Source organism: Rhinolophus sinicus, linkage group LG01, assembly GCF_036562045.2.
Source record: "Rhinolophus sinicus isolate RSC01 linkage group LG01, ASM3656204v1, whole genome shotgun sequence".
NCBI lineage: Eukaryota > Metazoa > Chordata > Mammalia > Chiroptera > Rhinolophidae > Rhinolophus > Rhinolophus sinicus.
In genome coordinates, this window is record NC_133751.1 from 43,817,111 (window position 1) to 43,842,341 (window position 25,231).

Below are 25,231 nucleotides of genomic sequence, written 5' to 3' on the forward strand. Positions count from 1 at the left end.
CCTCCTGCCGTGTCCCTGCTCTGAGTTCTTTGCCTCGTTCACAGAGACTGGGACAGCTGATGTGGGCACATTCATGGAGCTTGAGGGGATTTGTGGAGGGAGTGCATTTTTGGAATGGGAGATTTGACTAGTAGATGAATTCTAAGTTTTCTTCCAACCCTGACTTTCTCCTGCCCGAAACAGGAAATGGAAATAATTTCTAGCTGCAAATGCTGGCAGAGATCCAAATTAAAAAGGAATTTTGTGATGTGCCATTGGACAGGAAAAAAACAGTAATTGTAATTACAGGTCAAACAGAAAGTCTGAGGATAGACTATTTTAGTCAACATTTTATTTCAGCTTAAAATAAATCCTGGGTTTTTACAAGTCAATTTTTGAAGGCAGTCACTTATGTTACAATCTTTCTCAGAGGATGAGAAAGGGGTAGAAGATGGGGGCTTTTCCAGAAGCATATTACCAAAGATGAAAAAATAATCTCTACTAATAAAATAAGAAGAACTAATACAAGGCAAAATTGTGTAATAGTTAAAGATCCTACCCTATTTTTCAGATAGATAGATAGATAGATAGATAGATAGATAGATAGATAGATAAAACACAAATATATTTTCTCTAAACATGTTTCTTTTTAATGTTTTTTTTTGGTAGCATTAGTAATATATAACCACATGTCCTTTGCATTACCTTCACTAGAGGTAACCATTGTTATGTTATTAAATATTTTTTTAATATTTACATATATTTTGCATCAGTTTTTCATTTTTTTATCATCAAATATGTCAGTCTTTTTCCTATGGTTTCAGGATTTGATGTCAAGATTATGAAATTATTTCTAGGACAATACAGTTTTTTGTGTTCAGAATTTTGATCTACCTGGAATTTGTTACGGATGATATGTGAGGAATGTTATTTGTATTTTTCTCCAAATGGGTGTAATAAAATATTCTTTTCTTCCTTTACTGATTTGAAATGCCACATTTGTCATAGAAACATAGCAGTTAAGACAGAGGGTATGCTCTCTACCTTGTTCTGTACCATCGGTCTACTATCTATTTCTCTACTGCTACTGTATGGGTGTTAACTTATACTTACATTTTTTTATCTACTAGGGAAAATAGATAACCTCTAATAAATTTTCTAGCAGAGATGAATTATTCCAGCTTGAGCTAAAGCCTTCCTTGGAAGTGCTGGGAAATAGAGGGTGGAAGGACCCTTGTAGGCCAAGGATTTTTCTCCCTCAATAAACAGAATTTGCTGGGTTGACTATATTTTCCTGATCTTTCTGTGGGAAGTGACTCTGCCTGACCACACTAGGAGATGGCAGGTAACAGAACACCTGCACGGGCCAGGGTGCATAACCTTGACCAGATTCAGTCCTTGCCTTTAAGGAGCTCACAGCCTAGCAAGGGAAGGCACCTAGATAGAAAAGGGTCTCATTCTAACTAGGGGTTGAATGAGAGGCTAACATTCCTGCCACCGTCACCTGAGGTAAAAGCAGAATAACTCATTTAACTAATAGGAGAGCGAAACGGTTCCCAGGAACCTCTGAACAGAGAGATGGCAGAAAGTAACTAACACTCTGTCTGCCCTAGGAGTATGTTAGCAAACCTCAAATGAAAGCTTCTTCATTTGCTTCTCACCATGTAATCCTCTGCGGAAGCAAATTGGTGTTTGAGAAAGATTTCTGTTAAAATAATTTATTTTATTAAACGTTTATTATTTATGTCACAGAAATGCATGCACTGTGTGTATATTAATTTTTGAATTTATAATTTTAATATACATGTATATCATATGTGTGTGTATATCTTCATTTATTCATGACAAACTCCCTGGGAGGTAGCTCTTATGCCTTTTATTTGCCATTTGAATACACTGAGACTCAGCTGGTCAGTATTATCACCATCTTACAGGCCCTTAGGCAATTATTGCACTACTCTAAACCTCAAACTCCTCAGGGAGAAAACATGAGGATTGATGCAGAGGACTACTGTGAGTAATTTGTGAGATAATGGATATAAAACCGGGAGTGCAGGGCCTGACACGTAGAAAGTGCTAACCAGAGCCTGTATGAATAAGGATTCCCTGCAGGCTCAAATCAAACACTACATATTTATTTATTTAGGTTAGGTTTTTCATAACTATCTTCTATAGCAAACAGAAGAAAAAAGGTCCTTTAGTAAAAAGAGGTTTATCTAAAAAGAATATTATTTAAAATATATGCCTGTTACAAAACTAATGTAATAAGTCTTTAGTCCAACATTCCAACAGCTCAGCTTTCACCTTCCAAGCCCTTCGGTCAGGTCACTAACAGGTTTCCAGACCCCAGATTTGTAACAGAAGCACTAAAAAGCATTCCCTTTTGCCAGCATCTTTAGTTCTACCTGAGCCCACATCCAAACACAGAAGCCTGTGCTGAAACAAAATGGATACTGCCCCATGCCCCACAGACAATCCCCAACCCTAATCTCCACCATTAATCAGGGTATCTCCAGGCAGCCACACATCATAGGGACTCAGGCCACAACTTTCTCTGAGCTGAGCCCAGCCAGGGTCCGCTCACATCTGAAAAGGGACAGTGTGAGGTCATCTGGAAGGGCAGGAACCCGTTCAGGTCAGTTTTACAACCTGGGCCTAGAGTAGCCATTCAATAAATACTTGCTGGTTCATTGATTGGAGTGGCAGGACCAGGTGAAAGCTTGCTCTCAGAACTCCAGGCTGCCATTCCCTAAAGCTAGAGGCCCCAAACAAGGTCATAGCATTTTAAATTGTTCATTAAGAGCTGGGAATCTTTTTAATGATCTCCTTGTCAAAACCTACAAAGAGAAGAGGTGAGATCAAGCCAATATTTCCATGTTAATAAACTGAAAATTACTGGCCCAAAGTGTGACAGTGAGAGGGGAGGGTTCACATGAGAGTAAGATGTCATCCCACTGAAATCTGGGGCGGTTTAACCAGAGGCATTGCATCTGAACATTCTCATTCTTCCTCTCACCCCTCTTCCCTCTCTTTTTTGCTTTGGTGCTAGAAGGTCATAGTGACAAAGAAAGAGGAAACAAGAGAAGGTGGATATTTTCAAGAGGAGTAGATTAAATGATTTTATCTTTCCATTTGTCCCCTTTCCCTCCCCTTCATAAACACACTATTTCATTTAAAAATTGAACATCAAAGTTTGGTTGACGGTGGATTTGGAAAAGGGAGAAGCTTTTCAAAATTGCCAAATTTTCAAAAGTGGATATTTTTTCTTTGTTTTGGATTCATAATTTTAATTTCTGTTATACTATAACATAACATATTCACATAAAAATTGGGGGGGGGGAACTGAGGGGAAACAAATCACCCATTGTCCCACTAGTTGGAAATAATAACAGCTGACATTTATTGAGAACTTTGTAATGCACCAGGCACTTCACCAAGAGCTTTATGCATCATCTTGTTTAATCCTCACAACACTAAGAAGTAAGCACTATTTTTATATCCCATCTATAGTTGAAATTAAGGCACACAGTAGTTGAGTAACTTGCCCAGAATCACACAGCTTGTAATTGGTGAAAACAGGACTCAGACTCAGAGTGATTTCAATGCCCAAGCCTTCAACCACACTACTTCCATCTAATATTTTCATCCTTCTAAAATTGGAATTAAAATCACACTGCACGTACAATTTTGGAACAGACCTATTATACTCCTCCGCCACTCCACAAACAGGGGGATTTCCTAGTCCTCATCTGAATGAAAGAAAAAGTAAGTCTACTATTTCAAAGTGTTCTATAGAGTTTCATGAGCCATTAAGAAACACATAACATAAAATTAGTGACTGAAAAGCAAATTACTTCATAATTTTGCCAAGAAAATTTGTGGGGAAAAAAGTACAATCTAGAATGGAGAAGAGGCTAATATCTCATGAATCACCTTTTTATGGGTCTTTATCTAAAGTAATTCTCATCCTCACACAGTCGGTCCCACCAATCTGAGTACGACCAGAGAAAAATCTCAGACTTCCCCACATACAATCAATACACAGTGGTAGCACTCCCTATCTCTCCTTTGTAGACCGATGTCCCTAACGAAACCCACTTTGAAGAAAACAGCACTTAGCCAGACCTAAAGAGTTGAGTTGTTAAAATCTAGTATCTATATCGAGGGGCAAGAGGCAGCTTGACCTCTCAGGGTCCCCGGACCCTAAATTTGAATTTAAGGCTCCACAGCTTCCCTGATATGGGCAAATCCCTTAACTTCTTTGGTCATAGTCACTGCACTCAAAAATGAAGGCATGGACTCACACAGTGCCTTCCTGTGAAACCTGGGCTCTGATGTAGGATATCAGGTCTGCCAGTCAGCAGGTTGAGAGAATCAGACCCAGCTCTCCCTAGACTCTGGCTTCATTCAAAGCAGCCTCTGCCTTTATCTTTTTATATTTTGGAGGTTCTATATAAAACTTTGTTTGAAAAAAGGACTTGCAGCTAATTTTTTTTTGGTAAAAAATACTGAATTAGATGATGTCTAAAGTCAGCTTCAGTCCTATGCGATCTTTTTTTATAATAACCCAATTCAAATATGTATGTTTTATGCAAAGCCAAAACGTGCATCCCCCTCACATCTGTAGCATGTGCTGTTTTTCACAGGCCTCCATTTTTCTTTTTTGCTTTTACTGGCAATATTTATGAAGGGTCTGAATTATCTTAATCACACCAGCAGCTGTATATCATGTTCAGGCTACATAATTTATGATCTCTCACTCTCAACTCTCAGCATTTTGGACCACATTTTTTAGACTCTGGGAAACCAAGAGTTCTAGATAGAACACAAGGGAAATACTGATCAGCCCCTGCCTCCCTCAAAAGAATGTTCACCTCTGGTTTCCTAAGGCAGAGGTTCATTGAGGGCACACATATCATTTAACATTTATGTTATTCTCTGACTCTCTTAAGGAATGACACACGTGAGATGCATCCGAATTAGGAGAGCTTGATACTCAAATGTCTGGAAAGGAATAGCTGGATTTGCAATGACCATGTTATGTTGCCATCAGCCAAGAAGGTCTCAAGATGGGCTGTGTGTATTTTCCATAAAAAGACGCTAGTAGAGAAGTTCATTTTATTTATGTTTTTTGTTTTTGTTTTTGTTTTTTGTTTTTTTTTTAAGTAGTGTCTGTCAGTTTAAAATCTGGGTAATGCTATAATCCTGGAAGGTGACTATGTTTTGGTAAACTTATTGTTTGTGCCTGCCTATTTTGTTTCATTTAAATCGTTCTCAAATTGTGGCACATGTGATACACCATCTGTCTTAGCATCATGGCAGGGAGGTATATTTGAAAGTGACGGTTTCTACTGAATCAGGATCTCTACAAGAATGGGTTGTCTTCTTAATATGCTCCAGTGGGCTTTTAATGCTCATCAAAGTCCTTCTCTTTTTTCATGTGACTCTTTTGCTGTAATATGGCCTCAGAAAACATAATTTGTGTGTTCCAAATGTTTTGGCCACCAAAGGTATGAAGTTTGTCACATCCCCTTGCCACTCAATTTCTTTTTAAGAAATAAAATAGGGACTCTAAGGCTGGGGTGAGGGTTCTGTAGATGACCTCTGAGGTATCTTCCAACTCGAACATGTTATTCCTGAGGTTATTTGGGTTAACTTAAACTTGGAAGCTAGAGCAGTTTATTACCTTAGGTACTTTTTAGTTAGAGCTCTTATCCATTAAATGGCACACATTCAACCAGGAGGAACAGAAACTTTTAAAATATTTATGTACATATTTATGATGTGTGAAATGGAAAATGATACATCTGGGAACAAGTACCACATATGACAAAAGTGCCTAATAAAATAAGCAAACCACTAAGAAGTCATATAACATCTGACTCAGTTCCTCCTAGAGGGGCAATCGAATGAAATCTACCTTGAAATCCACAATTAAATATACTATAGAGTCTAGTCACAGAATACTGCATCAAAAGACATAATTTGGTCCTTTATGAGCCTGCTATTTTGTTGAATAAGTTAATGTTCCTAAACTGAATTCTAGGTAGTTTTTTGATTCATTGATCTAAATTTTTCCCACTGGTATCTATTTACTCTAAAAATCAGCTTCTGACCAACTTTTATTCTATTGATTTTGACCAATGCTTATTTTTTGGACCGATGGTTATTTAATGTTTACAAGTGTGGCATGTTCTACTTCCTGAAATACTCTTGATCATCTTCTATATTCAGTGTCCCAGCCATAGATTGAGCCTTCAACATCTTTTGCCTGTGCCATTGCCACGTCCTCCCAACCCATCACCCTACCCATTTCAATACATCTTCCACCCTGAATTCCTAAAACGCAAATCTGATTATGTTACTCTTCCCCTTAAAACTCTATTGGCTACTCATTTTCTGTTGGGATAAACTCCAGCCTTTTGAACATGGCGTACTAGTCCATTCATTACTTAGCTAAGCCTATATCTTGCATAGGCTTATCCCCAAACACTGAAATTTCAATCACGCTAAGTTCTTTGACAGCCATAACTTTAGAGATGCTGTTGTCTCCTTCTGGGATGCCCTCCTTCTTCCCTCCATATGTAGCCAATATGCCTGGCATGTTTGATAAATAGCAGGAAATCCACTGAGGGAAGAGCAAAGTGAACAGGGGAAGAATGTTAGAAGATGGGAGATAAAAATAGAAAATCACATAGGACCTTATACTTTGAGTAAGACAAAATATCATTGGAAGAATCATAGCAAGAGTAGCCTGATTTGTTTTGTATTTTAACATAGAATTCACTCTGGCTGCTGTGGTGAGAATAATCTGTGAGAGTGGGGAAGTGTGAGAAGAACAGAAGTGGAGAGACCAAGTAGGAATAAATTACACTAACGTGAGCAAGAAATTAGTGTGGAAACAGTGAGAAGTACCCAGATTCTGGATATATTTTAAAACTAGAGCCAATAGGCTTTCCTGATGAATTCATGTAGAGTATGATGGAAATAAGAAAGCAAAGATGACCCCCCAAGTTTTGGGTGAGAGCAATCGGCAAAATGGAGTAGCCACTTATTGAGATGTAGGAAGAAGTGTACATTTACAGGAGATGGTAACACATTAGAAGTTCAGTCTTGGGGATGTTGAATTGTCTATTAGACACTCAAGTGGGGCTATATTGTAGGCAGCTGGATACATGAGTCTGCAATTTAAGGGGGAGGTTGTATCTAGAGAAATTTATTTGGAAGTTGTCAACTATAGGCATAATTTACAAGTGGTACAGATATAAAAGAGGAATATGAACACATAAAACACTATAAAAGTGAGATGAATGAATAAATTAATGAATTATACTGATTGAGATTCCAACTTGCAGAGTGAAGTAAATAATACAAAAGTCTCATCAGTATCACTCAAAGGATTTCATTCATCACTCTCTTCTCTAACGGAAAACTCGTTGGCAACCCTCATTTCCAAGAACACACCACTGATGCAGTTATTTATTAGGCTAATATAAATATAGTGCATACAATTATCTGTTTGAATATTGAATAACTCATGTCTTCTTGTTCTGTACCTTAGAGGTTACAAGTATATATTTGCAAAAAGAAACAAAATGCAATACAATATGATGAGACTGTCAGGTTTTTAGATGGATATCACAGCTAAAAGAGGTGTCTGGACACATTAAAAATTCTTCACATCCTCACGTGATGATTTACAGTTTACAATGTGCTCTAGCATCTATTATTTCTTTTTGACTTTGACCTCATGACATGCACATAGTAGGCAGGTGGACATTACTATCCCTAATTTAAATTTGGAGAAACTAAGGCTCAAGAGGTGAAGTCATTTTCTTGACTTGATGAATGGGTCATCCTGGCCTGAGTCCTGGTAGTCCAACATCTGCCTGCTCCACTTCCACTTTCCTGAGGAGCCCAAGGTCTGCCCCATCCTTAACTGTCATCCAATAAAACTGTCACAGGATGGCAAGTAGCATGAGTCTTTTTCCATTTCATAGTTAAGAATGAGAAAATAAATGGTCCTTACTGACACCAGTTTGCCAGTCAGCAAAACTACGTGTCTTGGATCTGAGATAAATCACCGGAAACACCCTGAGGCATGGAATCTTGGGCTTTCCCAAGCAGCACCATGGAGAATGATGACCCTGAGAGTGTATCTGGACACACCTTCTACTCACCCACCTTCCAGTCATCCACTTCACCCCCTTGTCACCTTTGCACTTGGATTTGTACCCTCAGACGCCGAGGGTACATTTGCTCCCCACTCAGATCTGACATCTCTCTATCATTAACCTCCCATCTTGGACACTTTCCCTTTATGAACTAAATTTCTAAGTCTTACCCACACACTCCTTTACATCCAGATGCAGATGGTCTATTTTAATTTTAATAACCTCTGCTCAACAATAGTGCAGAATAAGAATGCCATTGATTTTATACTTGCTACGCTCTCGGCCTTTACCCACATTTATTTAAGCTGTACAATAATTCTAACAAGAAAGGCATTGTTTTTCTATTTTACAAATGAGGAAACAAACTCAGAATGACATGACCAAACTCCTATGGTCACGTAGCTGCTAATAATAGTAAGAATTGAGATATGAACCTACGCCTATATTACTCCAAAATCTAAGCTCTTTCATTAACTCTGCACTATCGCCTCCCCTCATCCTCTGTCCCACTCTCCATTTAGCTCAACACAAGCTAATTTGTACTCTATTTTTCTCCCTCTGGATGAGATTAATCACTTCTTGTTTCTCCCTTAAGAGATCCAACAAAATTTTCCATGGTCTTTCATTCTCTGTCCCCGTGTCTCCACCACCACCACCCTGGAGACTGTCAAAACCTTGTTAGAATTAATGAAACCCAAAAATGAATCAGATATCTTTACAACACCCAGGTTAAAAGGAATTCCCATGTGTCTGAAAGACAAAAGATCCTATTTTGTATCAGGCTCCAAAACTGTTTCTCAAATAGCTCTCATAAATCTTTACCAAAATCAAAAGATATGATTTATAAGAGAACCTCTTTTAGTTAACACATCCATCCCATTGTTACTTTAAAGCAAGGGTTCTATGTGGCATGTGGTTAGAGAGGAGGGAAAGGGTCAGCAGGGTTTCTATCCCGCTCAGTCTTGGCAGGTGTACCTGGTGTTTCTCTACACAGATGCCAGACATGCTGGGAGACACTCATAAACGAACAGGGTTACTCACACAGTCCCAAGCTACCTTCCCTAAACAGGCATCATGGGGAGGAGTTTAAGTCATAAGCTGACATTCTTATGTCTGTTGCCCATAATGGATTTTTTATTACATCATAAAGGAGCTCGTCAGCCAATTAGAAATCATTGCCTTGCTGAATCAGTTATGATTGCAGGGCACTCCGGAATGTTATGTTGATTGCGATGTTAATAGGTAGGAAGATACACACAATGTGCAGCTCAATAACCATTCCATTAACATCCAGTTTAAAGTTCATTTCTGATATCATTATTATGAAGGAGAAAATGAGCCAAGGACCCAGCATTGGGAAAAGTAAAACTCCCTTATAAGTATGCAGACATCTAAAAGCTACTTGCCTCTCCCCAGCTTCGTTCATCATGAAATGTGCACAGAACTGAGTTTGCACAGTCAGACCCATTCCATAATCAAAGGGAAAGTTTCAATTGAGACAAAATTGGGATGCAAAGCATGAGAGTGGGGGCAAAGTCACACTGTCATTTCCATTACTGATGCAGTAATACAACAAACACAGCTTTCATCGTGAATTGCATTAAAACTCCTGAAGCAGAAGTACCGCCATGTCAGTGATTTCACATAAATACTATATTTGAATGATGACTGGGTTCCATTTGCCGTGAGCTGTGTTTGACATGATTATGGGCAAGGTATTTAAACACTGATTTTCATTTTTCCCCCTGATAAACACTGACCTTGTTTATAAACGCCTGGGCTGCAATTCCCTCTTTTGTTTGGGCTCTGCAATATTCCAAATGTTAAAATCTGGAGGGGAGAAGGAATGACAGAAAAAGCAAATCATGAAGTCTTAACAAGAACTCACATTTTTAAACTTTGGGTGGGAGGGTAGTTTGATGACAAGAAATCTAGAGAAATACAGGACAACAGACAAGATATATGAACCTCGAGTTTCTAATTAGAACCTAACACCAGCCTACAAATCTCTAGAGCATACATACAGTCATAAGCTCAAATTGTCTGACCTTTCAGCTACACTCTCTCCATCTGAACCCAGACAGTAGTTCCAGGCGAAAAAGGGTTTGGCGAGATGAGCTTGGGATTTATAGAGGACTCCGGGTTTGAGTCCAGTCAAGTGATCTACACAGCACTGCTTTTCTGAGATACAAATTATAGACAATGAAAGTCTGTAAAGCACTACAGGACATGAATTGGAATATAGAGGCAGAGTGATCAGACAGACTTCTTAGCAGCCTGATAGACATGCTATTCATTTATTCATTCATTCATTCATTCACTCATTCATTCATTCATTCATTCATTCATTCTGCTAAGGAAACTTATTCCATGGATACACACCCGTGATAAGCCAGTTAGTGAGGGAACGAAAAAGGAAAAGCTATGATTATAGTAGTTTGTTCATTAATCAGAAAGGAGAGGGAGAAATAAGGGAAGGACGGAACCAACTTGAAACTGGTGATACTTGAGCTGTGTTTTCAAGGAGGAATCCCAATCTGTCAGGATAGAACAGAAAAGGCCAGAGTGAGAGGGAGCAGCCTGAGCAGAAGGAAGAAGGAGTCAGAGAGTACATGTGTCCAGGGGACCTCATCTAATCTGAGCTGTGCAGGTCCATGTTGAAGTTAAATGTAATTGGGAAAAGATCACACCCTGAGGGTCACGTGAGTCAGGTTAAGGACTGTGTACACTTACCTCTAAGTTAGTTGTTTGCAGTTCTGGCTGCACATTACGCTTGAGGAGCTTATGAAATATACTCAGACCCCATCCTCAGAGATTCAATTTGTTTGGTTTGGGGAAGGTCCTGAAGTGGCAATTTTCAATGCTACCCAGGTACAGCTGGGGCTGAGCACCAAATTACAGGGATGGAGTTATGCCAAGAATGTTTAAGCAGAGAAATGTCAAGGTCAGTTCTGTGTTGAGAAAGATAAGCCTAGCAGATGTGTGGAGAATTGATGGGAGAAGTGGAAACCAGGTAGGAGACTAACATAGTCTATTAGAGCAGTGGTGTTCTAACTGGTTCACCAATACTCGTCTAGGATTTTACGGAGTTTTTACAAGGGTTATAAAACATTGGCTTTTGATTTGTTTTTTAAACATTTCTTTAATTACTGCTAAAACGAATTATTGACAAAAAAATTCCGTGATATAAATCAAATTTTAACACATTAGCAATGGTTGAATTTATGTTTCCAACTTAATTGAATATTCTTCTGAGATTTTTAATTGGCAAATAGTCTAGAGTTATATGGGAAGCTGTTTCAAAGGGGTGGGGGCGTCACCGAGCTACAGGATTTTTTAAAAAGAGCATACAAATAAACAGAACACACATTGAATGTTAAAGATGAATGGCCACTCAGGACTGCAGACTTCAAATATTTGTGTTCTTCAAACTCATTCTCATATATTGACTTCCTTTTTCTTGTACATTTACTTCTTTAAAAAAAATTGTGGCAAAATACACATAGAAAAATTTTACAATCTGAACAATTTTTTAGCGTACTGCTCATTAGTGTTAAGTATATTCTCATTGTCATGTAACCAACTTTCAGAGCTTTTTCATTTTGCAACTGAAACTCCATTCTCATCAAACAACTCCCATTTCCCCCTACACCCAGCCCCTGGCAACCACCATTCATTCTGTTTCTATGAGTTTGACTACATACCTCAAATGATAGGAATCATACAGCCTTCTTGTGACTGACTAGCTCATTTCACTTAACATAATGTCTTCAAGGTTTATTCATGTTGTAGCATATGGCAGAATTTCCTTCCTTTTTAAGACTGAATAATAATTCAATGCATACAATGGAAAAAACAAATTTTGTTTATCCATTCGTCCATCGCCAGACATTTTGAGTTGCTTTCTTCTCTTGGCTATTGTGAATAGCGCAGCTCGAAACATGAGTATGCAAGTATCATGATCTCTTCAAGACCCTGCTTTCAATTCTTTTGGCTCTATCCCCTGCAGTGAGGTTGCTGGATCAGATAGTAATTCTATTTAAAAATTTTTTAAAGAATACATTTACTTTCAATAAGGGAAAGTGACACATTGGAAAATAAATGTATCCTTATAAGAAACAGGTTTATCTATTTAAAGTTAGAGTTCTACTTAAAAACTTATTTAGAAAAGTTGGGAGGGGAGAAGAATCTGCTGCTTTGGGGGAGAGAGAAAAAGGGGGTACCACAGGACAGAGACGATAGGAATGGAGGGCAGTTGCCAAGATGGATCAGAGAGATCTCTGGAGCCTCCCCCACAACCATCACCCTACTCTTTAATGATTGTGGCCTTGAGGAGGAGTCCTGGTCTTTATGAAAGTAAACTCCAAATTAGGAAACCCTTTAGAGAGCATAATCTTGGAGTCAGGGCAAGTTCCTGTCCACAGCTGACTCAGAGGAAAAGCTGCTACAAAGACTATAGAAAAGTGAAAAATTGCATTATTTCCCCAGACATTTCTCAGCAGTGGGTCTCCTTTTAAGTCACAGGGTAAAGAAATTGTACAGAGAAGCTCCTCATTCTGTTTTGCCTGGGGCCTTGTCTCCTCCTGCAATATTCCAAAATGTGTAGCACCACAGTAAATTCTGCATTGTGCTTTGAAAGGCAGGTTACCTTTCTGGACATATCAGCAGAGAAGGTTCCTATCAGAGGAAGTGGAGAACTACCTACCAGCGGTCCTCTTAAGCAATTAGTTGGGGCCAGAAAACAACAAAAGCAACAAAAGGAAGCCATTATGCAAATATACAGCCAATAATTGCCCACCCACCTTAAGTAGCCTTGGCAAAGAATGGAGGGGAGCACCTGACTTGAAGGGTTTCTGCCAGGCTAAGTTATTAGACCTCTTTATAGTTAATAACAGACTTCTGCCTAATTTTTCCTCAACAGGCTTACTGTCTTCACATGGTGGGGGGGGGGGGGGAAGAGGACATAAGAAGCACGGCTCAAGGATAACACCTTGGTCACAGCTCAGATGACTTAGCAGAGGCCTGGAGTACAGGGTGGAGAGAGGTTCGGGGACTTTGAAAAATCAGCAGTCTGGAGTAGGTACAACCTGTAGCTATAGAGCAGCATGAAGCCGGAGTGAAACAGGGCTCAAACCAAAATCATTCGCCCAAAAACCTTTTGTCTGGATCACCTACTATGCCCATGGAATAATCCTTGTTGCTGGGAGAGCTTTGATGAATAAAACAAACATGGTCTAAATCTTCAGGGAGTTTCTAGGGGATGTAACAGGCAAGTGAGCAGTAATTACATTAAAGGCGGTCAATGAAAAAAAAAGAGGTTGCCAAGAACTCTGTGGGACACTTAGGACAAGCCCCTATTAGAGCTCTGGGGATTGGGGGAGGTAGTCCAGGGGACGTGGCGTCTCAGTACAGCCAGAGGGATGAGGAGAAGCCAGCCAGGTGAGGGGGAGTGGGTTTCAGGCAGAGGAAGCAGCACATACCATGTTTCCCTGAAAATAAGACCTAATCAGAAAATAAGCCCTAGCATGATTTTTTCAGGATGACATCCCCTGAGCATAAACCCTGATGCATCTTTTGGAGCCAAAATTAATATAACACCCGGTCTTATTTTCGGGGAAACACAGTACAAAAGTCCTGTGGCAGGAGAGAGGCTGGCATGGTGGGTAAAGAAGACAAGGAGCTCAATAGGATGAAGATGAAATGAGTCAGGCGAGGAGGTTCGTGACACTCGCCTACTTTAGTGAGCACCAAAGCCATTTTGACAAATTGTGAAAGTACAGATAGCTGGGCCCACTACCAGATTTTATGATATTTTAGCTCTGGAGAATTCACATTTCAGCAGGCTCCCAGGTGATGCTGATGAAGCTGATCTGGGGACAACATACTGGCAACTACGAATATAGAGAATATAGTGGAGTTTGAAAGCACATTCCATCCAAAAGTGATCATTATAGTAAGAAAGATGGCAGCTGTCTGAACTACAGAGGTAGACATGGGATGGAGAGGTATGGAGACTGCAGAACTGGCAATTCTCAATGACTAACTGCATGTAGAGGTGATGGGGTATTCAGAGTGTATTGTCAGAATGATTGTGTTACTCCCTGAAGCAGGGAGAAAAGAAAGAGCAGATTTGTGGAAGAAAATGGCATTTGGGTCCTGAGCGTGGTGCTTATGAGTCACAGAAGTAGAAAGTAATAATCAAATGAATGTTATTTCAAATGTATGTATCAAATATATATAAAGCAGGTAATCAAATGTATGCTCTTTAGGAGCTAAAGGAAATACAAAAATGGGCTGGAGGCACAAGATAGGTTCCCAGGACAAAATCCTGAAAGGAATAAAACAAACAAATAAGAAACCACATGATAATTTGAGAAATAGGCAAAGAGAAAGCAAAAAAAAGACCCAAAACCAGGAATGCCCAAGAAATGCACCAGATAGAAGAGAAAGTTTCCAGGCGTCAGTGTTCTACAAATACAGAGAGAACCAACAAGACAGGGTCACCAGCATCCATAGACTTTAGAAACAAGGAGGTGTGAATTAGGGAAGGTGTTTTTGTTGAAATGACAAGGGGGGTAGTTGGATGTCATACCAGGCTGATGGTTCCATATTCTGTGCAGTGGAAATTCTATTGTGAAATGGAAATTTGACAATAGAATTTGCTGATTCCCTAGTATAAGCACCTTAATTCTACCTCATGGGACATTTGAAAATGTCATGTGTACGGGAAAGCAAACTCGGAGGCTGGTAAGAGAAACTGACATTGAACATATATTGGTCTGAAAGGAAGCGTGCCCACAACACAGTTCAAAGCCCCAGAACAAGAGTTCTCACACAGAGGAGACCCAGAGCCATCCCAAGGCGACTATGGCAGCCCTTTGCTGGAGAAGCTCAGCAGACTAACCTGCTGACTACAGCTCTGCTCACTTCTTTCCCTCAGGTGCATGCAGCCTCTGCTCTTTTTCTCATCACCTCATCCTCGGCGTGCTCTCATCCTTGCCCATCCTCCCCAGGAGTCTCATTCCTCTGGGACAAAGCAATTGAGAGTACCAAATGTGAGCACGGCTCAGGGGTGAAAGAATGAAACCATAGGACAGACATGCAGCTGGAGTGGGGTTGAGAGTAGCATGAGGATAAGACAGACGAAGTTAGGTATAATAGAGAGAAATTATAATATTAATTCCAAAATATGGATGATAATGCCACAAATAGAGGTTAACTAAATATCATTCAATACAGAAACGTGCTGAAAGAAACTATTAAATCTCGCGGGAAGGAAATGCAGTGTAACCCAGAACCATGAATATTTCATAGCCAGAAGCATTTAGAAATGTCTGAAATCCACATTACAGTTTTCTCATAACCTAAGTTTACCATACAGTTTTAGTTCAAAAATTTGAGCATGATGTTAAATGTTTTATGGATATTTTAAAAATAAAATAAAGAAATATAATGCAATTGACAACTTTGAGCTGACAAGATCTGATTTTTAAACTTAGAGAAATACGGAAAATCTCATTTTAACCGATACCTGCTAGCAGTTTCCCTTACCAAATCATTCATCTGACTTGTTAGTGCCTAATGATATTTATTTTGAACTTACTTGCCTTATGATAAAGCTCAGAATCTGGCTGTATTGCTGGCTAATATATTTGACACAAAGTAAACCATTTAATCTATCAGTTTCCTATTAAGTAAAATTACTCAATTTGAGTAGATGATCTCTAAGGTCCTGGCGAGCCTAAGAATTCTGTAAATGTGACACATTATACTGATAACTCTAATATAATACCTTATGACCAACAAAATCATAAAGTAGACAAAAGTTAGATGTTATCAAATTCAACCTACGTGTTTCACTGATCAATAAAAAGAGTCCCTAAAAGAGTTAATACCTTGCCTATTACCAAGCAGCTTTTCAGGATCAGATCCAGAGTCAGATTTAGGACCAGTACTATTTCTACTACAGCAAACAGCTCTTACAGAGAGATGAAGAACATGAAGGATTGAACACAGAAACTTAGTACTGAAAGGGAACAGTAAAATTGCAAATATGATGGACTTCTTAGAAGAAAGATCTTTTAACTAACTTCTAAAGAATTTGAAACATATGGAATGGCTGAGAGGAAGTAGAGAATAAATTAAGAAAGCAAAAGACAAGAAGGATTGTGGATGGTATATATTATTACATACTTAAAAACTAATGTTTTTGTGTTTAAAAGGCTTTCAAACCTCTGGTCACAATAGCCTGCTAACTTTAGTTTTTAAAGTGCCCAGATTTCAGGACTACAATTAGAGTTGTGTTTCTCATTCTCAGCAATGGAGGTATTTTATTTTATTAATAGTTGAGAATATATATATATATATATATATATATATATATATATATATATATATATTCTCAATAGTTGAGAACATATATATATATATAGTCACCATAGTAAAGAATAAAGTAAATGCAATTATCACTTCAGTTAGCAATAGCCCTCTGAAGTTCATGCAGAAAATGTGTGCGTGTTCGTATGCTTCAGGTTTGGTAAGTGGTTTATCAACAAATACTGAAGACAACAAAAAAAACCCATAATTTCCGAGGTCAAATTAATAGGAGTAATTTCCTTCTATGCTCTGGTATCTTGTTGACACAATCTTTTAAAACCAGATTTTTCTTAAAAACTTTAATGAAAAGAGTAAATCAATGTGCATTGGATCCATGTTGCTTCTCAGCTTGCAGGAATGTGCTTCTGTGGTAGTTATAGGGTTCTCCTTTAAATAAAATTTTAATGTGGATGTGGTAGTAGACCCAGGGAACACAAAGGGAATAGGCAAGCTTAAACATATGGGTCCATATTATGAGTCATTCTAAACAAACATGAAAATATATACTGAGGAGAAATAAGATTATAGATAGTCATGGGTTATAGAGGCTTAGAGGGAGGTAAGAGCAAAATAAACAAGATTAGAAAATTAAATTCAAACATCTAAAGGAAAACAACAAATAGCACAAATGCTTTGGGGGAAAAAATAGGATGTACTTTCAAGAGATTTTTAACCCTAGAAAAGTTTTATAGTTTTACCCACAAGCTGGTAAAAATCATTTGACCTGTCAGGACATAGTGTTAAAGTTCAAATGCTCAAATTACCTCTTATTCTCTTGTTAAAACAGCCCTAAAATACATGTAGGGTTGGTTTTATAATCCCCATTTCACAGATAGAAAAATTGAAGAAGAGAATAAGCTTTCATGATATGTCTACAGATCCATAAGAAATCATTTGTGAAAATGGAAAATGGGACCTAGATATCTTATCTCCCAACCCATTCCTTTTTCATAGACTAGGCAGGATTGGATGACCAGAGGAATAATTCCATTTCCTTTCCTAGAGAGATTCTAGAACTAGACAGATACCCATCTATCTCATTGGGGAAATGTGGCATGGCAAGGCCAATAGACATGTTTTAGTTTTTGTTTGTTTGTTTGTTTGCCTAGGTATTAAAACTCTTTAAGGTGATTTTTATTGTGCAGGTATTACATTCTAAAAGGAACATACAAACAAATAAGAATTATCCAAATTCCTAGGAAGCAGAATTAATTATTACTATAATATTGAAATATTTGCTTCTAATCGTGTAGGTCAGTTTGCTTTTAAAACTCATGCTATTAAAAAAGTGTTATTATCATATTAAAAAATTAAATGCTTTCAAAAAGTGCAAAGGTTAAAGTTTTAAAATAACACAACAACAACAAAAAAAACATCATACAGGAGAAATCATCCTTGACATTAAGAAAACATCATTCCTGATACATTTCCAATGTGCATATACCTATAGAAGAAATGGTAGATAGATACATAGATTTATAATAAAATTATAATTATTTTATAGGTGGTATTTGTAATTAAAAATAATGAATTTAATTTTATTTCCTATAGGTAATAAATAAGAAAAAAATTAACTGATACCAAATTGCTTATATAAGTCAAATTCTTACTTTTTCTTATTAAAAATGAATAAATCACCACCAACTTGAGTTGTATGCATTAAATATATACAGCTTTTTAACATGTCAGTCATAACTTAATAAGTGTTGTCATGTTTGTTTTTTTAATCAGCACAAATAATACAACTTTCTTACTTGTTTTGGTGGGGCTTTCCTTCTAGCCAACACACCACCACCACTACCATCATCATCACCATCATCATCATCATCGTCATCATCATGGTCGTCATCATAAACACTGCTATTATTTAGGGCTCACCATGTTTCAGATACCATGCTAAGTTTTTCTTTACATTAATTATGTTATTTTATCCTCAGAACTCATCTGACCACAGATATGTGCTGAACCATCTTCCCTTAAACTTCTCTAAACTCACCTATTTCATGAGAAAGGCAGAGCAGGTAGCTAACCAGACAGACCCAGAGAGCCTCATTCTTGCATTCAGAGGATAAGCATGGAGAGTTTTGACACTTTCTATCACGTTCTTCATGCCCTTTTCTTACTTATAATTCACAAGTGAGAAATCCGGAGGTTAAGAGAAGGTAATCTGTCTGACAAACAGAAATCTATATTTGTAAAACTGAAGTTACTGAAGAAAATCAGAAAGAGGTTTGGAAAAATCTCAATGATTCTGCCGTTTTCTGATCTTCCCACTACTTTTCATAGCTTTTCCTTTACATAGTTTGTTCTCTTCTGAATTTAGTCTCAGCAAGAGGAGAGGCAAAGAGAATAAAAAATAGAAGTTGAATTGGGATGTCTCCAAAAGGAAGGGGAGATATTTTTTAGTGTATGTATACTATGTGGTAAGCCCTCTCACACATATTATTTCCTTCAGACTTATGGCAAAGTAAGAATTCTTTTCCCCTCTATTTGTATCAGAAATTGGGGGCGGGGAAGATAAATGACATGTCCAGGAACACACAGCAAGTGATGGGTGGATTAATACCCAGCTCTGTTTGATCCTGGAGCCCATGTCCTAAAAAGGTTCTCTAATTAATGGTCAGGGTGAGGAAGTATAGTCATCATTAATTTCCTCAGCTAATACTTACTGCACAGCTACCAGACACAGTTTATGTTCTGAGGATACATAGTAGAGCTTAAATGGCTCCTGGCTTCAAAGAATTAAATGGCTCCTGGCTTCAAAGAATTTGTAGTCTGATGGAGGAAGGCCAGCGAAGTCAGAAGCACTCATATGCTATCCTCCATCCACTGCAGGTATTACAGATGTATTTAAAATATGGAACTGCTCATCTCTTCTAAGAATAAAAGGCAGAAATCATATGGATATTTAAATGCAGAGAACAGAAGTACCTCAAGTAGCCTGCTCAGTTGTGGCCAAGAGGATAGAAACCTAAAGAAACACCCAAAGCACTAAACGTGTCACTCTTAGTAAAAGATGGCTGCCAGGTGGAGTTATCAAAGATTTATAAACTAAAGATGGGTGAGAATCCTGTAAGACTTGCAACCAAGTTGGGAGTAACAGAATAAAATAAGACCACCTCTAAGATATTTTATTATGAAGATTTATTAAAGTATGAAAAAATTAGGCCTAAAGGTATTTCTGCTTGCAACAATTAAGCCAGAAAAGTCTAAATTATACAAAACCAAGAGCCACAGAAAACATAAGTGAATTTAATCACTGGCATCTCCCAACCACATTTTCACGAAAGCTTCCAACCTACTTCCTTGACCCAACAAATTGCTAAAAATACAAATCTGCATTTCTTGAATAATTTTTACTGAGTCTAAGAGTCGTTTTCTTGTGGGAGAAATAAATGTCTTTTGTTTCTCATAGGTAGAACTAGGAATTTTTTTTAGGGGCAGAGAGAAGCCCTTTATATGAGAGTACCCCGCCTTGTTCCCCACTAAGTGATCTACCGTGTTTCCCAGAAAATAAGACCTAGCGGGACAATCAGCTCTAATGCGTCTTTTGGAGCAAAAATTAATATAAGACCTGGTCTTATGGTAAGACCAGGTCTTATAAAAATTAATATAAGACCCGGTCTTCCGGGTCTTATATTAATTTTTGCTCCAAAAGACACATTAGAACTGATTGTCCTGCTAGGTCTTATTTTCGGGGAAACAGGGTCTCTTTCAGCTGAGAGCAGATAAATCATGGGAAATTTTCCTAGCAAAATAAAAGGAACAATGGCCACCATTTATTAAGATTCCACCATGTCCTAGGTACTGTTGTGAGGGCTTTAACATATGTCTAATTTAAACTCCACAGCAACCCTAGGAGATAGGCTTTCTCATTAACCCTTAAGGATAAAGGAACTGAAGCTCCATAGAGGAATCGTTACATGTACTATAGTGTCTTCCTACACTTGATTTTATGCAGCCCTTAAAAAAAAACCAAAAAAAAAAAACAGTTTCTAAGAGTTTTGGTGGACATGAGATTATAATAGAAGAGAGGCAGTTAACTATGGAATCTGGAGTCACTGCTCTCAGAACTTAAAGAATTACACTCGCAACCTCAACATATTCAACTAGAACAAATATGTCAAAATACTAATAGCTAGGTGGGTAGTAGAAACTATGGATGATGTTTTATACTTTTCTATATGCAGTTTTTAAATTTTGAAAAAAATGAGTTTTTTTATTTCTGTTATTTTTTAGAGAAAAAAATTACATCTCAGAAATAAAAACAGGTACAGCATTTTAAGACCCATGAACCAACTTCTGGCTGGCACGACCTTGGATGGTTTCATGGAAAAAACATTTGACACAGACCTTGGAAGATAGAATTTACACAGATTGAGACTGGAAACAAAGGGTGAAGAGGGATGCATTCCAGACAGGGAAGAGTGGAGCAAGATTGATAAGATGCTGGGGCATGTAAGAGGAAATTGTGATAGAAAAGACCCAAAACAGGTAGAAGTCAGTTAGGAAATGCCACTGAATGCTTGGTTATGGAGTTTGGAGTTTCCTAGACAATGGCAAACTTTGGAAGGCTTTTTGGTCGGGCAGTGCCATGATCAAAGGCTTGCCTTAGGACCTTAATCTGCTAAGTATATGCACAACCAATGGAAGATGCAAGAGTGTGTAAACACAAAAAAATAATTACAAAGTCACTAAAATAATTTAGGGCTGAGATAATAGGGCTCTAATTAGGATGATGACAATGGAAGAGAGGAGGAAGGAACAGACAGAGAGGCTCCTCTCCCTACCTCTCCACCCTAATGCCCCACTCCTGCTCCTCTTGCTCAATCCATTTCAGCCACACTGGCTTCCTCTCTGTTCCTGAAAAGAGCTAAAGGCCTTCTTGACCAGGCTCGTTATACATCCTGCACCCTCTACCCTTCTCTTTCTAACAATTTTGTTCTGATTTCATCCTTTGGGTCTCAGATTAAATATTTCTTCCAGGACTGTTGTCCTGCCCCTAGGTCTTTCTATTTGAGTCCTAAATAGTACCTTCCAATTTTTCTTTATCACACTTATCATGATCAATAGCTATAAATTAACATATACCATGGATTTGTAATGTCAGCTATTATATTTCATTCTTTACAAGTATTATCTCATTTTATTCTCAAAATAATCCCATTAAGCAGGTATGAGTAATATCCTCTATTTTCCAGGTGAGGGAAACTAAAGATCAGAGAGGCAGTTAACTATGGAATCCGGATTGACTGCTCCCACCCGCCAGATATACTAGGTCCCAAACGGGGGTAGATTGATGCAGTGATTATTAGCATGAGCACAGAATTGAGAACTATATTGATTGGGTTATTTTCTTAGCTGTCCAATTACTAGCTGTGAGACCCCTGGAGCGAGCTGTTTAATCTCTCCAGATCTCAATTACCCCACCTATAAAATCAAGCAATATTGCCTCTCCCGTAGAATTGTTAGGAGGATCAAATTAGTTAAAGGCTTAGAACAAGACTGGCACATAGTAAGTGTAATATATCTGAAAACTATTATTAGTTGTATGATAATTTGTTTAAAACTTGTCTCCCTATTTATTCTGACAAGATCGGGCACCTTCTGAGTGGTATGGCAGTAGACTCTCCATTTATTCCGTAGGGGCAGAATCTGTCCATAAGAGATAGAGTTTGTGTTTACAACTGTATTGCTGAGTGCCTATTATAGTACCTGGTCATAGCGGGTGCTTGTTAAATATTTAAATGAATGAATGAACAAATGAGAAGCTGAGTTCAGAGAGCTTATCACCTGACACCACCACCATGCACAGAGCACTTTAAAATTTATTATGTATATTTTATCATTTGCTTAATTCTAACTACTAACTCAAAGATGGCAGAGAAGGAACTATTATCATAATTTTACCTTTGAGAATGTTGAGTCAGACAGTTGTTTGCTCAAGATGATATAGCTAATAAGTGGTAGAGCCTAAAGAAGAACCTAGTTCTCCAATTGCCTAAGGCCATAGCTTGCCTTAAAGACAACCCAGGGGAGACACACAGGGTTGAGCCAATCACCACTGACAATGCTGTCCTGAGTTGCCTACCTCTGATCTGAGCCCTGGCCTTGCTGTGATTCCTGAAAATCTCTTTAACTGCTATCTCAGCTTTGCTTCGTATCCTCTGCTGAGGCACTTACTGCTCCCTCCTGTCCAAGCACCCCTTACTGGCCCCATTGCTCACCCCAAATATGAGTACAGCATCACAGACCAAGCCTGACACCAACATAGAGTGCTTTAATTGGACCATAGCAAGGTAGAACACTGATTCTTTCTTGGGTGGATATGAGAAGAAAGGAATTAAATGAATGAACTGGGTTATATGCCTGGCTAACCAGAAGAGTGGTAAACACCTTAACACAAATAGTCAACAGAGAAGGAGTTTGCTTGAGGGAACATAGAACAGTTCAACATTAGACATGTCATGTTTGGGATGCCAGTGAAGAACTCTAAGTGAACAAAGGATAGCTAGCAATTGGAAGTGGTATTAGTATTCAGGAGAGATGTCAGATAGAACTGTAGGAATTATCTATACAAAAGGAGTGATGGAAGCCAAAGAACCCAAATCCTGCACAATATCATTTAACGCAGGGTTTCACAAACTGTGTTCCATGGTGTGTTGATTTTCCTTAATGGTGCACCAGAGTCCAGCTGCCTTGGGCTTGGAGCCTCAGGCTCTGATTCAAACAGTATAGGACCACATTTATCTTATTTATATTGCTATTGTGTCAGAGTTTGTTTGATTTAAAAAAATGCAGCTAAAAGAAAAGATTGAAGTGTTGATTTAGTCGGTATTCTCTCTCCCTGTTCTGCTACCAATGCCTCTTATATCATCTCTCCTCACACACAAATAGATACATGGCAGGAGAACACGGTTAACTTGAATTTAGTTCTCATAGTCAGCAAGCTCTTCACACTAGTGACTCTAACTAATACTCAGGTGGCTTATGTGTGATTTAGAAAATATTTTGATGTTCTAGTCTAGTTCCAGTTCAATGAATCAGTTACAAGTTCAAACTGGTTCACTAGGGTTTAATTTTTAAAAACTTTGTTTCATTTCTCAGATCAGTAGAAAATAAAAATAATAATCCTTGGGTTTGATTTAAGATTCGGCGAGCTTATGTAATTCACTCCAGGTTTTTGCTCATGGTTTGCCTCTGTACCACCTGTTTTGGAAAAGTGCCCTATAGATATCCGCAAATCAATACTGGTAGACTGTACTCAATGCCTCCACATAACATGACATGTCAGAACCACCCATGATGTCACGAGGTAGACCCCAGCTAGCCCTTTCCTTGAGTTCCGGGCAAGACTTAGGTCTGTATCAAGGGAGAACACCTGCCCAGTAGGTCTCCTGAGAAGAGGCCCAGATCACAGGATACCCAAAGGACAATAGCACCATGAAGATAAGAAATTACCTCAGACACAGCTGCCCACTTCAGAGCCTCAAGCTTCACGTGGATTAGAACATACTTGTTATTTCTGTCTGGGCCCAACTCCCAGAGCTGTTAACTCATCCAAAGCCCCTCATCGATAGGAGACTTGAGCCATGCCAGGGCAAATTTAAACTGCCACAAACATTCAAGCAAGGGCAGATCCCAACGATCCTTTAGTCAAGATTCAGAGAATTAAAAACAAAACAAAACCTGCTTCCAGGGTATCTATTTATTTTAACCCCTTGATTGGTTGATACCCAACTGACGAACAGGTCAATTCTTTTTAATGTTTCTCATTATTGCCTTGGATTTTTGAAAGCACACAAATTCGTTTTTTTGCAGCTGCAACATGTATGTGCTAAAATGCCTGACTAAAGAAAATTCCACTATGGAAAATGTGTAATGTTGCCTAGAGTCAATTTTTCTATTTTAATTAAACATACTCATTAAGACAATACATTATTTACCCAGTGTTATCCATTTGATCTCAACATTAGTAATTTGCATAATACCTTTAATTTGGGGACTCTTAGAATTCAAATAGCTTTCTATTTTTGAGCCCATAGCAATAGTTCTATCAGAAACATAGAGAATAGAGGTTGCCACAAGGAGTCTGTACATTATTACGAGGAATGTGAAGCAGGGGAGAGTGAACTAGGGGAAAGAAGGTAGGGCCTGAAGTCAGAGAGTCTTAGGTTCAAGTCCCAACTCGTCACCTACTTGTTAGGTGAACTTGGGCAAGTCACTCAATTTTTCTGAACCTATTTCCTCTTCTGCAAAATGGAATGAGAATTAAAAGAGATACTGTGCCAACAATATGCTCAATAGATATTTGTTCACTTTCCTACACTTCGCAGATAAATCAGGGGTCATCTGTTCATGTCCTTCCAAACATATTAAGCACAAAAGGTAAAACCTTGAAATGACTCACCCTACAAAGTGAGACTTGAGTTTATCCTAGACACCACTGAGGAAAATGGAAAATAATGTTTCTGTAAACTTCTATTGCTGGTAATATTCACTCAGGCAATATAAAAGATATTGCAAAAAGGCAAAGGGTCCCTGAAATCCCAGAGACTTGAATTTGAACATCAGTTCTGCCACTGATTAAATGTCAGACATGAGCAACTTATTCACCATTTCTGAGCATTTGTCACTCATCCATAAAGTGAAAATTATAATGAAATCTACTACATACAATTGTGGGAAGGATTAAATAAAAT

General features: G+C 38.3%; 1 protein-coding gene across 5 annotated transcripts in view; it reads left to right on the top strand.

Annotated features, from left to right (window-relative positions):
- The window catches only part of KCNMB2 (potassium calcium-activated channel subfamily M regulatory beta subunit 2), a 225,851-nt gene that overhangs the window by 45,980 nt on the left and 154,640 nt on the right, over nucleotides 1-25,231 (top strand). The gene's annotated exons all lie outside the window — the stretch shown is intronic.